This window comes from Mauremys reevesii, linkage group 23 (assembly GCF_016161935.1).
Source record: "Mauremys reevesii isolate NIE-2019 linkage group 23, ASM1616193v1, whole genome shotgun sequence".
Taxonomy (NCBI): domain Eukaryota; kingdom Metazoa; phylum Chordata; order Testudines; family Geoemydidae; genus Mauremys; species Mauremys reevesii.
The window spans coordinates 19,144,635-19,161,167 of NC_052645.1; the positions used below are offsets into that span (position 1 = coordinate 19,144,635).

The following is a 16,533-nucleotide window of genomic DNA, read 5'->3' on the forward strand; positions in this document are numbered from 1 at the left end:
AAGTCCTCAGTCACAGTGAACAAGTGGCTTAAAATCAAATAAAAACAAAATCTTTGAGCACCCTCCCCACCCAAGATCACAGCCCTTTGTCCAAGTTCTACACAAAGCAGCCACTTCATGTCACCGAATTCACTGTGCAATGCCAACACCAAAATCCAGTTTTATTGGTTAAAACCTGAAATAAGGTTTTATCTTTGAACTTATCATCAGAATCAACAAACTACGAGTAATTCTAGAGTCTTGTCTCTGAATCATAAAGTTCAGTCAACATGTCTGTCTCTCTCTCTCACACATGCATTTTTAATTATCAGCATCTCTATTGAACATATTATTCATAATATTATGCCAGCACGTCACCGTCTCAACTGAGACAAAAGCGCCATTGCACTAGGCATCGTACAAACACATTATCTGTGACAGTTCTCACCCCAAAAATGTTTACAATTTAAATAGACATTACAGAATCAATGGACTATTATCCTCAGTGTACAGAGGGGGGAAACTGAGGCAGAGAGCTTAAGTGATTTATCCAAAGTCACACAGGGAATCTAGCACAGACGGGAATTAACCCCAGCTCTCCTGAGTCCTGGTCCAGTGCCTTAACCACAAGGCTGCCCTGTGTCTCTCTACGATAGTAAAGCTTTGGGTTTAAGGGAAAAAATCTTCGTCATGTCAGACCTCCTCTCTTCTAGCTCCATTTTCTAAATTAAATTCTCCCAGATGTCTAGGCTATATTGATAAGCCATGTTTGTCAGGCACTCTCAGCAGTATTTAGGATCTTATCAAACATAAGAAATCAAAACAGCTAAGAGAATCTCTTTCACAAATAAGCTGCTGATTCAGTGCAAGCCTCCAACCTAAGTATTTTAATCCCAGTGGCAGAAATCTTGAACACGCTTATAAACGCCACCAATTGTTATAGCGCACACTGTACCTTGTTCTCAGATTGCCCTGCTGAGGCAATCCATCATAGACTGATAATACATCAAAATCTTCCTCTAAGGCGAAGGACTGGAACACGAGCTGTATTCTGTTCTGCTCCTCAGCAGTGATTGTCCACGTGCAGTTTGCATAATTTGGATATCCATACGGAAATCCTGGACTTTGTATCGTCCCGTTTGGGCCTTGAAAGACGTAGCTGCAGTTCTGGGCTGGCGAGAGAAAAGATAAACATGTTATTGTAACAGACCTTATAATTCTACACTAACACCACCGTTAATACAGATTTCCTCTTAGCAGAGCCAATGTGTAGGTTGCTCATTTTCAAAAACTTGCTGGAGGGTGATTTTTGTTCAGGTTGGAAATACGCTTGCACTGTTAGAGCTGCACTCATCACACAGAGATCATAAAACAAGCCTGAATCATCACGAGGCAGATTTGTTTTGCACTTATTGAGGCCTGGGCTACACTTAAATTTAGCTCAAGCTAGCTACATCATTCTGGGGGAGAAAAATTCACATTCTTGAGTGCCACAGTTAAGTCAACGTAACCCCTCCGGACAGACGGGTAGGTCAACAGAAGAATTTTTCTTTCAACCCTATCTCCTGTCACTGGGGCACCGCAGGGTGTGAGTGGGTGGAGGGGTGGGGGTGATTACTTATATCAATGGAAAAAATCCTTCAGTTGATGACTGAAGTGTCTACACTACAGTGCTACAGCAGCACAGCCACAGCAACTGTAGTGTAGACATGCCCTAGAGTAGGCCAGGTATAAAGGTGATTTTGATTATTAGTATTATAACATTAATGCCTAGAAACCTCGGCCTATGTATGAGGAAACAAAGGTTAAGAGACATGGAAATTCTCCTTAGTCTACTTCACTTTCCCTTCGGTGTTATTTTAAACCTTGCAGGCTGTATTTCTGAAACACGGAACTTGTAATCACTGTAATGCTAGTTTGAGGTAGAACTTGAGTTTTGCCCCCACTCCTGCCCCCTTCTCCCCCCCCCCACGTCTCTAATATGTTGAACTGAAGCTAGCTGGCCCCTCAGTGGCACAGGCTGAAGCTCCAGTGTAGCTGATGCTCCAGCTAGAAATGCAGTGATGCAGCAGCTTGATTTGCAACTCAACCACTGTCCTGGGGTCACTCTCACTAAACCTAACTGCTGCAGCGAAGACAAGCCCAGGAGGCAAATTTGCCCCTGCTATGAAGAGGTACAGCTCCTGCTGGCATTAGTGGAATTGCTCCTGTTTACATCAGAGCTGAATTCCAGCCTCAGCAAGGGAATTTGGGTTTGTGCGATTAGGCAGTTGGCAACCCTACCTTTTGCAGGGAAACACAGTGCAAAACAAAAGCTGTGCTACCTTCTTATCCTGTGATCAAGTTGAGTTTCACTGATCACTGCTTGTTGAGATTGCTGAGCTCTACAAAGCAAGTCTGGCTTCTTCCATTGATGCTAGTTTGTTTGCCCTTATTTATGCTGTTTGTTGAGGATTTCAAACTGAAATTGTACAGACTGGAAATTATGGCTTTGATTTCTCATTGCTGTTTTCCAAATCAGTAAAGTTATTCACCCTTCTGAGTGCCAACCAGCCACAGGTAAAGAATGACAGTAGCATTCATTAAAGCCAGTTGTAATTCGATTGGCCTACCTTGGAACCAAAACGCTTAGTAGAACCTGTTCTGTCCCTGCAAGATGAAAACTCATATCTTTATGGAACTGCAGCGGTCAATCAGATTTACCAGAAGGGGAATATTTTTGTCCTGGGCTTATTTTACAAATAAAATTTAGGATAGGCCTATAATCCAGAGTGGTAGAGTAAATCTGACCCATTCATATAACTCATTAACAAAGATAAAGAATAGAACTTTGCATTTTTACAGCACCTAGCATTTGTGGCTAGGTTTGCTTTGCAAATACCAATCATAGAGCACATGTGCAACCCCTGTGAGCAAAATTCATCCCCATGCACTCTTAAATTGCACTTGTTTGTGGACTTGGCTTATGTGATGCATAAACCTAGTGCTGGTATTCTGGGCAGGGGTGAATACCCGTGATCCTTTGTAAAGCGGGTGACATTAATCCATTTTACAAATTGCAAACTGAGCATAAGTCCACACTGGGAGATCCATAAGTTGCCCTGACTCTCAGTTCCTCTCCCTAACCACTAGATCATATTCCCTTTCCTTCACACAGGCTGTTATTCAGCAGGCAATGTGTGGATACATAATTTTCTCTACAGAACACTTAATATTAATCATGAGTAAAGGCTATCTGAACGATTTGGGAAAATTGGTAAATTAAAAAGTCTGTAGCTATATAATTGTTGCTGGTATAAAAACTATTGATGCTACTAACTATTATGCTAACTAAGCATATTCAAGGTCAGAGACCCTATGTTCCAAACACTTCAAAAGGTCATCAGAAGGACAAACAAGATGTAATCAATCTGGTTATGCCAGGGTGGCCCTAACTCAGAGATTAAAGCCATCAACAAACAAAAATGGCTACAAAAATCTACATCCTCTCAAACTGATAGTAGCTGAAGAAACACAATAAATGACAACAGAAAAAGCTGATACGGTTCTATAACAAACTAATCTACTGAAATAATTCCACATTCATGATTCCAGCCCAAGATGAGCTTATGCTTCTTATGGACTCAGCTAACAGAAAATTGCTTATTGGAAGCAAAAGTTAATTTCTCAAGAGCTGACAATCTACAAGGCAATACACCTTCATCAGAAATAGCCAGGATCTGTCTTTATGTTGGAAACTGATGAGAACAGCTGGCAGACATGGGAAATAGATCAAGGAACCACAAGAGGTTTTACTCATACCCAATAATCTGGTTTACGGTCTGAGTTAGTTCATTTTGGGTTTGATCACCAAGACTTGATCTAAAGTCTCTGTTACAAGACTATCAAATGTTGCATTTCTCCTTTGAAGACTCATGGTAACAATTCTCTTTATCCCTTTGGCCCTGGGGCATCAATAAATACAGAGGAATGCATGTTTTAGTGAAACCCACACTAATACCTTGAGAGCCCTCAGGGCTGTGTTGTCAATGGGCCTTCTTGAGTATGCCTGCCAGCACTGTGCACAAGCAGAAATCCACACTTTCTCATGCCAACTTGAACCTTCGGGGGAAACAGGAGCACATGTCCCATGCAAGGGCAAAGGAAAGTCCCTGAACTCAGGGAAAAGCAGGGGCTTCTCCCACCTAGTGCTCCCCTGGGTGCTGGTGATCAGATGTTGCAGTAGGCTTAGCCATGATGGTTCTTCTACAATGTGCCAACTACCAGGATGAACTTGATGGCCTGTGTGGGCTCCCCAGTCCCCTCTACTAGATGGCATTGCAATCACTTAACTTTTGTGTCACACACACCCTACACTTAATAGATTTGCCATTAGCTAAACCCAGATTAAGTCTGCGCTTCTGGAGAAAGAGGGTCTGAGGTCTATTCCCTCTCTCGCTAGGAAATACAGCACAGTGATAACCATGAAGACTTAGGCAGAAGCCATGTTTTATAACAATATTGTAATGCACGCAGTAACCAATTTCATTGTACTCTGCATACAGGACCAGCCCTTAGCACCTGCAGCATCCAGAATCTGAGCTAGAGCTACGCTGTCCAGGTTTTGTAACATCTAGAGTCTGCTTGCAAAATACACTATGGCCTGAGCAGCTATTTGGAGTTCAACTGCTGCCTAGTAAAACTACATGATCAGACCCACTCGATAAGCCTGAGCACAACCACGTAAGACACAATTGTTATTTGTTAACCCAGTTGCTTGCATTTTCCTTAATGTAGCAAACATCACTGCAGCCCGTGCCAGGGAGAGTCAGGAGCAGCCATGCACCATGAAAGGAACTCCGAATGGAGAGCAATATTTCAGTGATGGTTCTGACTTGCTTTCCCCAGCCCACAGGTTCTAAATGCGACTTCACTCCTCTCCCCGCAATACACATGGGAACGTAGGACGTGCCAGAGTGGATCAGACCAGTGGCCCATCCAGGCCTATACCCTGCCTCTGACAGTGGCCAGTGTCAAATGATTCAGAGAAAGGCGCAAGAAACCCTGCAGATATTGAGCAGCCTATACCAGGAAATTTCCTCCTGACCCCCATTAGTTAGAGGCTGGTTTAAGCTCTGAAACAGGAAGGATTAGATCCTTTCCAAAAATTGTTGCATTGGGGGAGGGAGGGTGGTAGTATTTTTAAAGCACTTCCTCTTACATGCTGTCACTCCTAATTCAAGAGCCACAACAGAGAATGAAAAAGGGTAAATAGATAAAGCTAACAGATTGGATGTCATCTGCCAGCCAGCCCTATGTGGTAGTGTAAATATTTATGTACTCTATTTCCAACTTCTAATACTACCGCTCATGGACTAGAGCTTCATGATAGCACTATAGCTGCAGGAATCCCATCAGCATACACACATTTGGATGGACATAAACAAGAAATGAGCTGCTTCCACTCATATTCTTGAAAATGGCAGCTGGTATTGGAACTCTGTAAAGTGTTCTGTCATAAGGATAATCATAGATTTAAAACATGCATCTTATTAAAGGAATGTATTTAATTTTATTATGGTAACACTGACAGACAAGGAGCAGGACCGCATTGTGCTAGACTCTAGATAATGAAAAGATAGATTCTAATCTCTTTGGGGCAAGGACTAAGTAAAAAATTGAGTGTAGATGGCAGGATTCATACCTGTGCAGGGAAACCTCAATTAGTATTAGGTCCCTCAGCTGAAATTGAAAGAACCTGAAAAATCTCCTTTACTTATCACCATTTACTTCTTGCCTATTTTGTCCACTAAACAACGTAAACAGAGCAGCCAGTTTCACGGTCTGGCTTTTGTGCACCTGCAAAATGATGCAACGACTGGGTTACAAACAAACATTGGGCCTAATTCTGTGATGCCTCATCATACCAACTTAAGGGAGCGGCTCCCTTGACTCCAACATGGATGAAAAAGAAGCACATTTTAAGTCAAAAAGAACTACTACATAAAAATCACACACACACACACACACACACACACACACTATGGAACTGACTCCACAAGTTAGCATTGGAGCCAAGAGCTTAACAGGTTTCAAAATATGACTGGCCATTTCAATGGACAGAGAACAGCCAGAGTTACATTAGACAGAATTATTTTTTTTAAAATGATAATACCCAAGCTTCGCAGCATAAACCAAACTCTAACAGAACTTAGAAGAGAACCTCCCCATAAACAAATGATTCCATAACTGCATCTTCCTCTGAAGTATTTGGTACCAACTACTGTTGGAGACAGTATTCTGGACTAGACGGACGGCAGGTCTGACCCATTAGGTTCCCATGTTCTGAACCGTGTTAATAACACTCAAACTAAGGGTTGTCAAATTATCATCATTGCAGAAGGTATCAACTGAAAACAAATGAACAAATCATTTATCACATTTAAAAATGAAAAGAGCCAGAGAGAAGTTAAGATTTTTAATTGACTATTTTTTAAAACAAACATTGAGGGGCAAACCCAGCTGGAAGCACCTTTTCAATAAACTTGACTCTTCAGCATATGGTTCCTCCCCCACCCCATCTTAGTGTTTAGGCAGCATAGCTGAGTCAGACAACCTACATGTCCCAACACTGTCATTACAAATCTTCTCCTAGCTGTCAGATCAAACTCAAATCCTAGACAGAGTCACACCTGATATTGCCAGTGCGTGAAGTGCACAATGCAATTTCCAACATTTTATGGTCTTCCAGCCTCTTCTTAGGGCTTAAATTTACTGGGCCAGATCCACAGCCAGTGTGAATCAATGTAACTATTAACTATGCTGATTTAGACTAGCCAAGGATCTGGCCCACTATATGGCAGAAGGGGGGAAGCAGAATTTATTTCGGCAGTTTCTCATAACACGAGCTAAGGCACTTAATGTCTCAGCAGAAACAAAAACTAATTTAACGACACTGAAGTACAGCAACAGCACAATTTTAAAAAGGACAAAAATCAAATCATATGCATTGCCTCTCAGCAATATAATCTATGGAGGATACATAGCCATCTTTTTTCCTTATTGCAGAAGGCGTTTAATGTTTTGATTTTCCTTAGCTGTTGTTATTTACACTTGTATGTTTTTCTCTGGTATTGTTCTTTACTAGACAATAAAATGTGTGAACTTCAAACATGATACTAAAGTAAAACTAAAGCCACTACTCTGCACATTTTACTTTCACATATTTGTTCCACTCGGACATACAAAGAAGGGCGAGATTCTGCCAGCACTGAAACCAAGTAACTTTACTCACTGGATCTACTCATGTTACTACTCTCACTCACTCACACACAGGTTTTGAAGGATCAGGGTCTTATAAAGTAATACAAAAAACTCCTAGGTTACTTTAGTTGAGAGGGTCAAATTAAACAAGTAAATACTAAAGAGAGGTAAAATTTTCCCAAGCTGGCTTTTTTCACAGATTCTTAGTTTGAATAGTTTATCCGGAATTAATTTTTCTTACACACAACATACTGGAATCAATATAGACATATACACAAATAGAAAGCTAGCTTGCTGGTGTGACTAGGACATCTGCCAACATGTATTCTCACACAGAGCACATACACAATGCACATATTTAAGTCTCTTTTCAGTCAACTTTCAGCTTGCCGTAGCCCTTAACTTAGCTTACAGCCTCATAAGCAAAGCCTGGTAATAAATAATGCAGAGAGATTCCATTTACTATCGAACTGTTAAAGTCCAGCAGCACTGAGGAGAATATATACTGAAGGGCAGATTGCCATCTCCGATGCTCGGCGCCCACCGGTCTCTGCACAGGGAGCACACGGCTTTGCCTGCATCCCAGGGGTGACACTCCAGTGCCTGGCCCAACAGAGCTGACAACGTAGCACCTGTGGCGGTGAGAGTTTTCAAACTAGCTCCATGATGCAGCGATATTGTAAATCAAACCAGCTCTCCCAGATGTTAACTGAGCTCTCAGGGGGAACTCTGCAGAGAGGCATTACTTCCCATCCACCCCATCTGTCTTTCACTCACATTCAGCATCATCGCGTGCTGTCTCACTTAGTACTGCCAGGACCTTGAGACTAGAACCCATGTTCTTAGAGACTGCTACTATCTGAGAGACCTGTCCCACGTGCACACTGATGCAATAGCCAGATGAAGCATTCAGTTCTAAAGACGTCCCAAGTAGACACTCAGGGCACAGGAGATGAAAAGATAAAGGGCAATAACTTGCCATTGTTTGATAAAGATGGACAAATGAGGGGTTTATGCAAAATAAGATCTCTCCCTTGCACCAGAAGCTAGGAATGGGTGGCAGGGGATGGATCACTTGATGATTACCTGTTCTGTTCATTCCCTCTGGGGTACCTGGCACTGGCCACTGTTGGAAGACAGGATACTGGGCTAGCTGGACTTTTGGTCTGACCCAGTATGGATGCTCTTACGTTTTTATGTACCACATCTTCAGCCTCAACTGAAACCAAATTATTTCATGGAGGTTGATAAGACTTTGGAGTTTTCTTCCTCCATAAGTGTCTCTGATCGTCGTGAATCAAGAGGCACAAGTGCCAGAATACCTGATTGTAACCATTAGAATAGTTTACACATGAACGAACAGATCCTCCATCAGATGAAGACTAAGTCAATATTGGATGCCCTTCTAAAAGATCTGCTCTAGTCTAGTTCAACAAGTCATTGAGCTCAAATCAGAATTGCTAGGTGAAGTCCTATGGCCTGTATTACACAGAAGGTCAGACTAGATGATCACAATCTTTCTGGCCTTATAATTTATGGATAGACTTTAGATTTCATCTCTCTGACCTCCTCTATGACATGGGCCAGAAAGCTTCCCTGAATTAATTCCTGTTTGACTACAGCAGATGTTTTAGAACATCATCCAAACTTGATTTAAAAATTACCAGTGATAGATAGTCCCCCACAATCTTTGGTAAATTGTTCCAGTGATTAATTATCCACACTGTTAAAAAACTGCACCTTTGTTTTCAGTCTGAATTAGTCTAGCCATGGGAAATTGCTTAAATAAGACAAAACACAAAACAGGCCATAGGTTCAAGGGAGGAAACCTGAAGAGATGGAGGGGGAGGGAATGCAGGGTTGGCCAACGAGAAAAGTCCAGATATGGAACATATGGCGTCGACCGGGTAGACTGTATCAAGTCAAGAGCTGGAAGGGGAGATAGAGAGATGCAACTACTCAGATTGTAAGATCTCCGGTACACAGACTATCTTTTTGTTCTGTATTTGTACAGCACCTAGCAAAATGGGGTCGGGTCCATGACTGGGGCTCCTGGGTGCTACCCACAATACAAATCATAAAAATGAATGGGGAAAACATAATGAGTTAGAACAGGGGTGCGCAGAGACCTAGGCAGGGCTGAGATTATGCAAGGCCTTGTAGATAAGGGGGAGGAACTTGAATTCTCCATCTCTACCTGTCCAGACCATATCTACTCTAGTGACCAAGAAGCAAAAGGCTCCTTTGCCCATTCTCAATTCCCCAAGCCGACACAATGCTGCTGTGGGTTAACTCTGCACACTAAAGTGGGTCCCTGACTGTAGATATACTAAAACAACCAGGATTGTTATTTAAGCTATTTTTTTTAAGTCACTCCAAAACCCCTGCCTCGAGAGAAGTCGATTTGGTTTGATGGTGTCACCCGCGGCGACTGCTGCACCATAGCGGCACAGCCCGCAATTAGCCAATCAGAACGCTTGAGCGCGTAAGCCCCATTTTACAACAAATAATTGATGAGGTTTGTAATGTTTCACGGTCAGTTGTTCTGTGAAGAGTTCAGGTGCTCATCTTTTCATCACTCCAATGGGTCGGGACAGCATTTCTCTGCCAGAGTACTAATTCCTTGCAGCGCTGCCTGCTATGAAAGTAACTGCCAGAGCAAGCTATTCATCAGTAATTTCATTAGCCTATCGAGTCCCTTGCATTAAACTGGGCTCTTCTCAGGCACACAAACAAGCAGATAAAATTGACCCATCTGCAGACAAAGAGAAAGGCTTCTGAGTGGCTTTGATGAACACCAGTTTCAAGAGCAGAACTCTGCCTACATGATGGAGGCATTTTCTTGCCCTAGAAAAGCAATTCTGAAAAAGGTCTGGCCATTGACAGAAAACACAAAGGCAATAAGTATCACAGGATGAGGTGACGTATCTGAATCGCAGCACACAGTTAGATGGCTGTCAGTACAACTGGTTGAAAAAACATATTTGCTGGAAAATATTTTAAACGAAATGAAAAAAAATTGTTTCCTTCATAATTCTTCCACAGACTTCTCCCCTCCTCCCTCCTTTCTTTTTGCCCCTGGAACAGGAGGTGGAAAGGGGTGGGAGGGGAGAAGAAAGTAAATGAGAGATTTTTGTTTTAATCAAAAATACATTGGAAATTTAGATCCTTCCCCACAAGGAACAAAAAAGTGAATTTTCAAAAAAAAAAAAATTGAACAGCGATAGCTCTTGGTTCAAATCCAATAGGTAGAGACCTGCAAAATTTGTATCCGCATCCGATCCGCGATCCACAAACTTGGGCCACAGATATCTGCGGATTTGCAAGGCTCTACCAACAGGGCACTGCCCCAATCCTGCAATGAGTCCAAATTCCAGCCCCATTTCAGGCAAAGGAGACTGCCTGCGAGGAGCCCATGTGGAATTCATTGCAGAGGATGGGCTGAAAATCATCATCCTACGAGGCTGTATTGATGATCTCTACAAAGTGAGTTTAGGGATGGAGGGTTTCCAACAAATTCCTTAAATATCAGCTTCTAAAACAACAAACACAAAACAACCACCACCACAGTTGGTACTAATTGGTCTCCCTTCCTGACAGTCACAGCACAGAAGCCAAGGATTCAGCAGGCAACCGGAGGCTGAATGAACTCTTCCATGCAGCGAATGCAGCTAGTTGGACAAGGAGTGAGGCAGGCTAGTAGCAGCAGGTCAGGGCTGTGGGAAGGGGAGTTAGCTTTCACTCTTGCTACCCAAGCGTAAAGTGACAGAAGACTTCCCTCTCCAGTGCTGCTAGCCTGATGCCTTTGAGGACCAGCACATTTACTTAGACCTATTTCTAAGTAAAGAGTGATCTGCGGTGAAGCACAAGAAAAATGGCTTTCATCCATCTTCTGTGCTAAAATGGCTCTTCCGTCTAAACTACAAATGAGACAAAGCTTTGGGCTGTTCCACTGCATGCAAAGCCAAACATGTCTGTAAAAGCTTCTCTTAAAACCACCACCAAAAACCCTTGCACAGCTAGAATGTGAGTCAGATCTAAACGTTATAACCATAGTAAGATCAGTCCATTGGTTCAATGAGACGTAACCAAAGATTGCAAGAAATTAAAGAAGAAAGCTCCCCTTAGTTTACTGAATGGAGGCAAAATATTTCAGTGAGTAACTAAGATGTTAAACTGATGGATCATTAGCAGGCCAAAGGACAAATTTTGCTCCCGGACAAACTGGTATAAACCCAGAGTAACTCCACTGCAATCAATGGTTACACTGAGGTAAGCAAGAATTTAGTCCTATATCTGTAACTATCCACATTGGTTGTGCGCCCTGATGCATGGACTCACTGAAACATGACAGGGTATGGCAGGTACTTGTAAGTTACACAAATGGCAACTCTTTGCTCAGGCACAGAGAGGCGATGGTGTTTCCTATGAAAGGAAGATAACATGTGTCCAGCAGGCTGGAAAAAGGGATAAGCCCACATCCTTCCAACTCTCACAGATGGAAGGAAGACAGCACTGACGGAACCAGCACATGCATAACAACCAGCTCCAGACCGCAACTCTGGATGCTGCAGACACCCTTTTGCCTTATAAGCATTATGTCCCCATGCACAGTGCCTGATAAAACTCAGATCCCTACTGGTAGTGGCTCACCAGGCCTGGGCAAATGTTCTTCCTTGCTGGGGATTTGGTGTCCTCTGTGCTGGCGCAGATTAGAAGCAGCAAACAAACAGATCTTTTTACTGCATCATCACGGCACTCAGACAGGCCTGAGGAAGAGGGACTAGGAAAGGTCAGTTCTGGACTGTCAGATCAAATCCAGGGACCCAGCACTAATACTGCCACATTAGAAATAGCAGAATCATCTTCAGTCCCCTCCTGAGACCCACAGGAGAAAGCTGGCAGCAGACTAGATGGAGGGTCCAAAGCCTTGGAATTTGCTGCCTTCTTTGGAGAGGACTGGGAGTTCTGTTATGCTGATTTTTCATTGGTGTAAATCAGTGCAGCCCCTCAGCTGCTCTAATGCCAGGGTGGAATTAGATGCAAGGGAGACCTGAACTCAAGGGGGAAGATGCGTGTAGGCACCCGGGAACTGAAGAAATCTAGACATTAACTAACTAAAAATAAAATCACATCAAATAAGAACAACATTTCTCTGACATATTGTAACTCCCAAAGCCCAGCAGATAAATACTTTGACACTTTGTTCTTTTGTCAAGATTCTATTCCCCCACCCAAGTCACTGCTTGACTTCAAAGAAGCCTCAAGCTACTCTGGAAAGACTAAACAGATCTTCCTCCAATGGGAATCTGTCATCAGAGGGTTTCAAAGGCAAGAGTGCTTCTACCTGCATTAATGCTGCTGAAGCAAAGGCTTGTGGTGTCGATGGAGCCAAGAAGAAAATTAAACAGGACATATCTCTAAAAGATGAGAATTTGTCCTGCAAATACAAAATCTAGGGGAAGAAAAATAAATAAAAAATTAAGGGAATATACACTACATGGAAAGTACAAAGCTAATTAATATCATAAGCAAGGAGAACAGGGCCTTGTGGTTAGGGAATATGAGTGGCACTATAGAAACCTAGTGTCTATTCCCAGCTCTGCTACATCTGTGACACGTTGGGTGAGTCACTTAACCTCTCTGTACCTCAACTCCCCATCTGTTTGTCAGTCTTGTCTCTACACTGTAGGCTCTTTAGGACCGGGGCTGTCTCACCGCACCTTGCACAACAGGACACTGAGCTGAGCTGCTGCCTAAGTCTAGGCACGGCCATAAGACACATCATGAGAGGGAGAGAAGAGCATCTCAGTAACAGAATGTGAACTTTAGGAGTGAGCAACATTCCATGTGTGCAGAACCAAGGGCAAATCCCTTGAGGTGCTGAGTGCTCGTGTCTCCAACCCATTGCAGAGCAGAGGCAGCTGGCACCCTGCAAGACTGGGCCCTTACAGGGGGAAAAACCTACAATTCCACTTTTAGAATGCAACAATTTCACAATCCTCCCTCCACTGTCTGTACGTGTGTGTGTGTGTGTGTGTGTGTGTGCGCACGCGCACGAGCGCACACAGAGCACATGACACACACAAACAGGACTGAATGTTCACCTCTGCATACCGATGAGAAGATATTGGGTGGCATGGGGGGGGAACCTCCACCCAACACATAACAACAATCACCCAAATAAAAAGGTTTTGTGCTGATTGCAGCAGACAGAACAGCCTTTGCAAGAGGACACACAATGCAAAATAAGAGAACCTCAGCTACTGTTGCTATGACAATGCACAACACCCTTGTGCCTGTTCTTGTGCCCAGCTTTCTTCAAACAGGGATAAGCGTTACACATGGGTTATTCGGTGCTACAGCCTATCAGCACGCAGATGACTTGCTCAGGTTATGGGGACAGACATCAAAACGAGGTTAGTTTCTTCCCATACGTACGTGAATGTTGGCATAGTATAAACAGAGTGGGAAGGGAACAGCTGAGCTTTGCTTCCAGGGTTAAGATCGTAACTGCAGCTGGTAGATCTTTTATCAAGAATTTCACTGCTGTTCTAATAATGACTATACAAACAGGGTATGTGCAGTATATTCATTAACTCTATTAGCATTAAAAATAACCTGGGGAAATTCTATGCCCTCTGCTCGGCAGGTGGTGAAATTAGGGGTACGTCTACACTAGAAACTTAAATCAACCTATATTAGGTCGACTTACAGCCACCGCAGTAGGCATGTCCACACTACTCTCCTTGGGTCGGCCGTGCACAGTCTTCACCAGGAGGCCTTCCACCAGCCTAAGAGGGGCAATGTGGGGAGCTGAGAGCCCAGTCTCTCTGCTCTGCTGGCAGCTCACTGCCGGGAGCCTGGCTTCCCCACAGGCTCATGGCAGGCTGCCCAAGGCTTCTCACCTCCCCTTTCCTCTCTAGGAACAGGGGGGAAGCCAACCAGGCTTCTCACGCCAACTCCCCGCTGGGAGCGGGATCCAGCCACCCAGCTCTACAGAGGAGCGGTGGGGAACTGGGCTCCAGCTCCCCAGCTTTTTTGTCAATTTCATGGCTCCTGTTGTGAAATTGACAAGACAGCCAACAGCCAAAGTAAGTAGCACAATGTCTACACACTAACTACACTAACATAAGCCCTACACCTCTCATGGAGGTGCTATTATTATGTTGGTGTAGCAGGGCGCTTACATCGGCAGAAGCAAGGCTGTAGTGTGTACACTGACATAATTAGGTCAACATAAGCTGCCTTAGGTCACCCTCACTGTGAAGTGTAGACCAGGCTTGGATCATCATAGTGGTCCCTAATAACCAACTATCCATGAGTCTCTCCGATTGGGAGGAGAGAACTCTGCAGAAGTTTATGGATTATAAAAATATTTTGATGAATACAACAGGAGTGTGTTTGACTTCTAAGACAGCTCAAAAAATAGTTTTGCTTATGCAAACTCAGTAATGCAAGAAGACAGACAGACAGAAAACACTAGGAAATCCTTGTTCTTTGAGGTAGAAAATAAATACTGCCACAAACCTTGGTGAGAATCGCAGGGGGGGAAAAACAAAACCAGGGTTGCGGTTCTCTCCTGAAAATCATATTGAATTCAATTCCCCCTTGGTAGGGCATTCGGTGGGAGCAGCAAAGGGACCATTGGCATGTGTGGAACCTAAGGCAGAAGCTGGCCCAAGATTCATGATAAACTATTTCAGCTGAAACATCATGGAGTTGAGAACCAGAAGACAATCAAAGTCAGCTGCTGCCTCTGAGAAGGCGTTTGAAATACATTCGTACTTTGAATATTTTCCAAACTTCCAGTCAAATGACTGCCTATGAGGATGGATGCAATTTTCTGCCACTTCCAAAGGGTTAATCAGACTCAGAACTTCACTAGCACTTTACATTTTCACAGTGTTATACAGCCAAAAGTATAGAAACACCAACAGCTGCCTGAGAGGTGGGTAAGTGTTAACCCCAATTTATAGACAGGGTTCAGAGGTTACATGAGTGGCCCTAGGCTGCTTTACAAAGCCCGGGGCAGAAACAGGACTAGACCACAGGAGCTCCTTCCTCCTCTACTCAACCCACTTGCCCTATAGTGACAAGAGAGGGAGATGTGATAGGCAGGAGCAAGAGAGATGAGCTTTCATCTGGCCAGGAGCCATGCCCATTTTAAGATCCACACATCTGCTGCATAACCTGTCACCCAGCGCTCTGTGCCAGCAAAGGGCTTTCATTATACAAGCCAAGCCAGCCAGGTTAGTTTGCTCGGTCTCCTTGCTTCCCCGCACACCCACACTACTCAAGTGTTCAGGTTACATCTCCTGCTACTGCAATACCAAAGGCTCAGTCCCTTTGTCAGGTACAAACTGTAGCTGCACTAACAGGGCATCATCGGTTCTTACACTGATCTTCACAAGTCACTAGGGGCTTGTCTCAGCTGGGAATACAAGTGGCCCTTTAAAATGTGTTCGCTAAGATGTGTTGATTAGCGTATTTTTAAACACCACAGAGCAACTAGTGTAGACAGGATTTAAATGTTAGTCCTAGAGTTGACTCTCCGCTGCTCTGACTGCATCCTTAGGCGTCCCCTCTAGAGCAGACCAAGACCAGTTAACACATTTTTAAAGATGTCAGACCCTGTCTACCCTGGGTGCCAAGTGGTAGAAGTATATTAGCACATTAGCTAACATGCTTTAAAATACCACTCAACACCTAGTACAGACAGAAGCAGTATTTGCAGAGCTGTAGGTTCCCTCAGCTCTGCTGGCGCAGAATCCAAGTTGTTCACTGGGAAGTGTGAAAGGTTTCACACCTTCCGATCCCTCTGGACAAGCATCCAAGGCCTTGTCTCCATTAGAAGGGGCGGGGAGGGGGAGAAGGCATAGTTTTAACATGTTCGTTGGGAGAGGTAAACCTGGTGCTCCCACCCTAGGGATTACTCTGACCAGCTGATGTGTGAGAATTCCAACTTGCCTTGTCTATATTAGGATCTTAGCAGGTGTTAAAATACACCTATTTTCCTAGCGTAGATAGGGTCCAAGAGTTAAGACACTGACCCCAGTCACCCAGGGAGCTGCAGCAGCAGTTCAAAAGGCACTCCACACCTTGAAGAATTTGACCCTACATCACCACTGCATTAGACCTGCAATGATGAGACCAGCAGTGCTTTACTAGGATAGAAATACCGGTATACTTTACTGGCAAAGTGCTCCTACTGTGGACGCAGCTATACCAGCTAAGCTGTGCTTTGTACCAGTATAGTAAAAACACCCTCCACAAGTGAAATAAGCTATACCAGTAGAACTGCAGCTTTGC

At 43.7% G+C, this 16,533-nt stretch overlaps 1 protein-coding gene across 1 annotated transcript in view; it reads right to left on the reverse strand.

Moving 5' to 3' along the window:
* Positions 1 to 16,533, reverse strand: part of CSMD2 (CUB and Sushi multiple domains 2) — a 607,094-nt gene that overhangs the window by 490,106 nt on the left and 100,455 nt on the right. Inside the window, exon 3 of the mRNA XM_039511298.1 lies at positions 935 to 1,151. The gene's annotated coding sequence lies outside the window, so the exon portion shown is untranslated. The remainder of the gene's footprint in view (positions 1 to 934; positions 1,152 to 16,533) is intronic.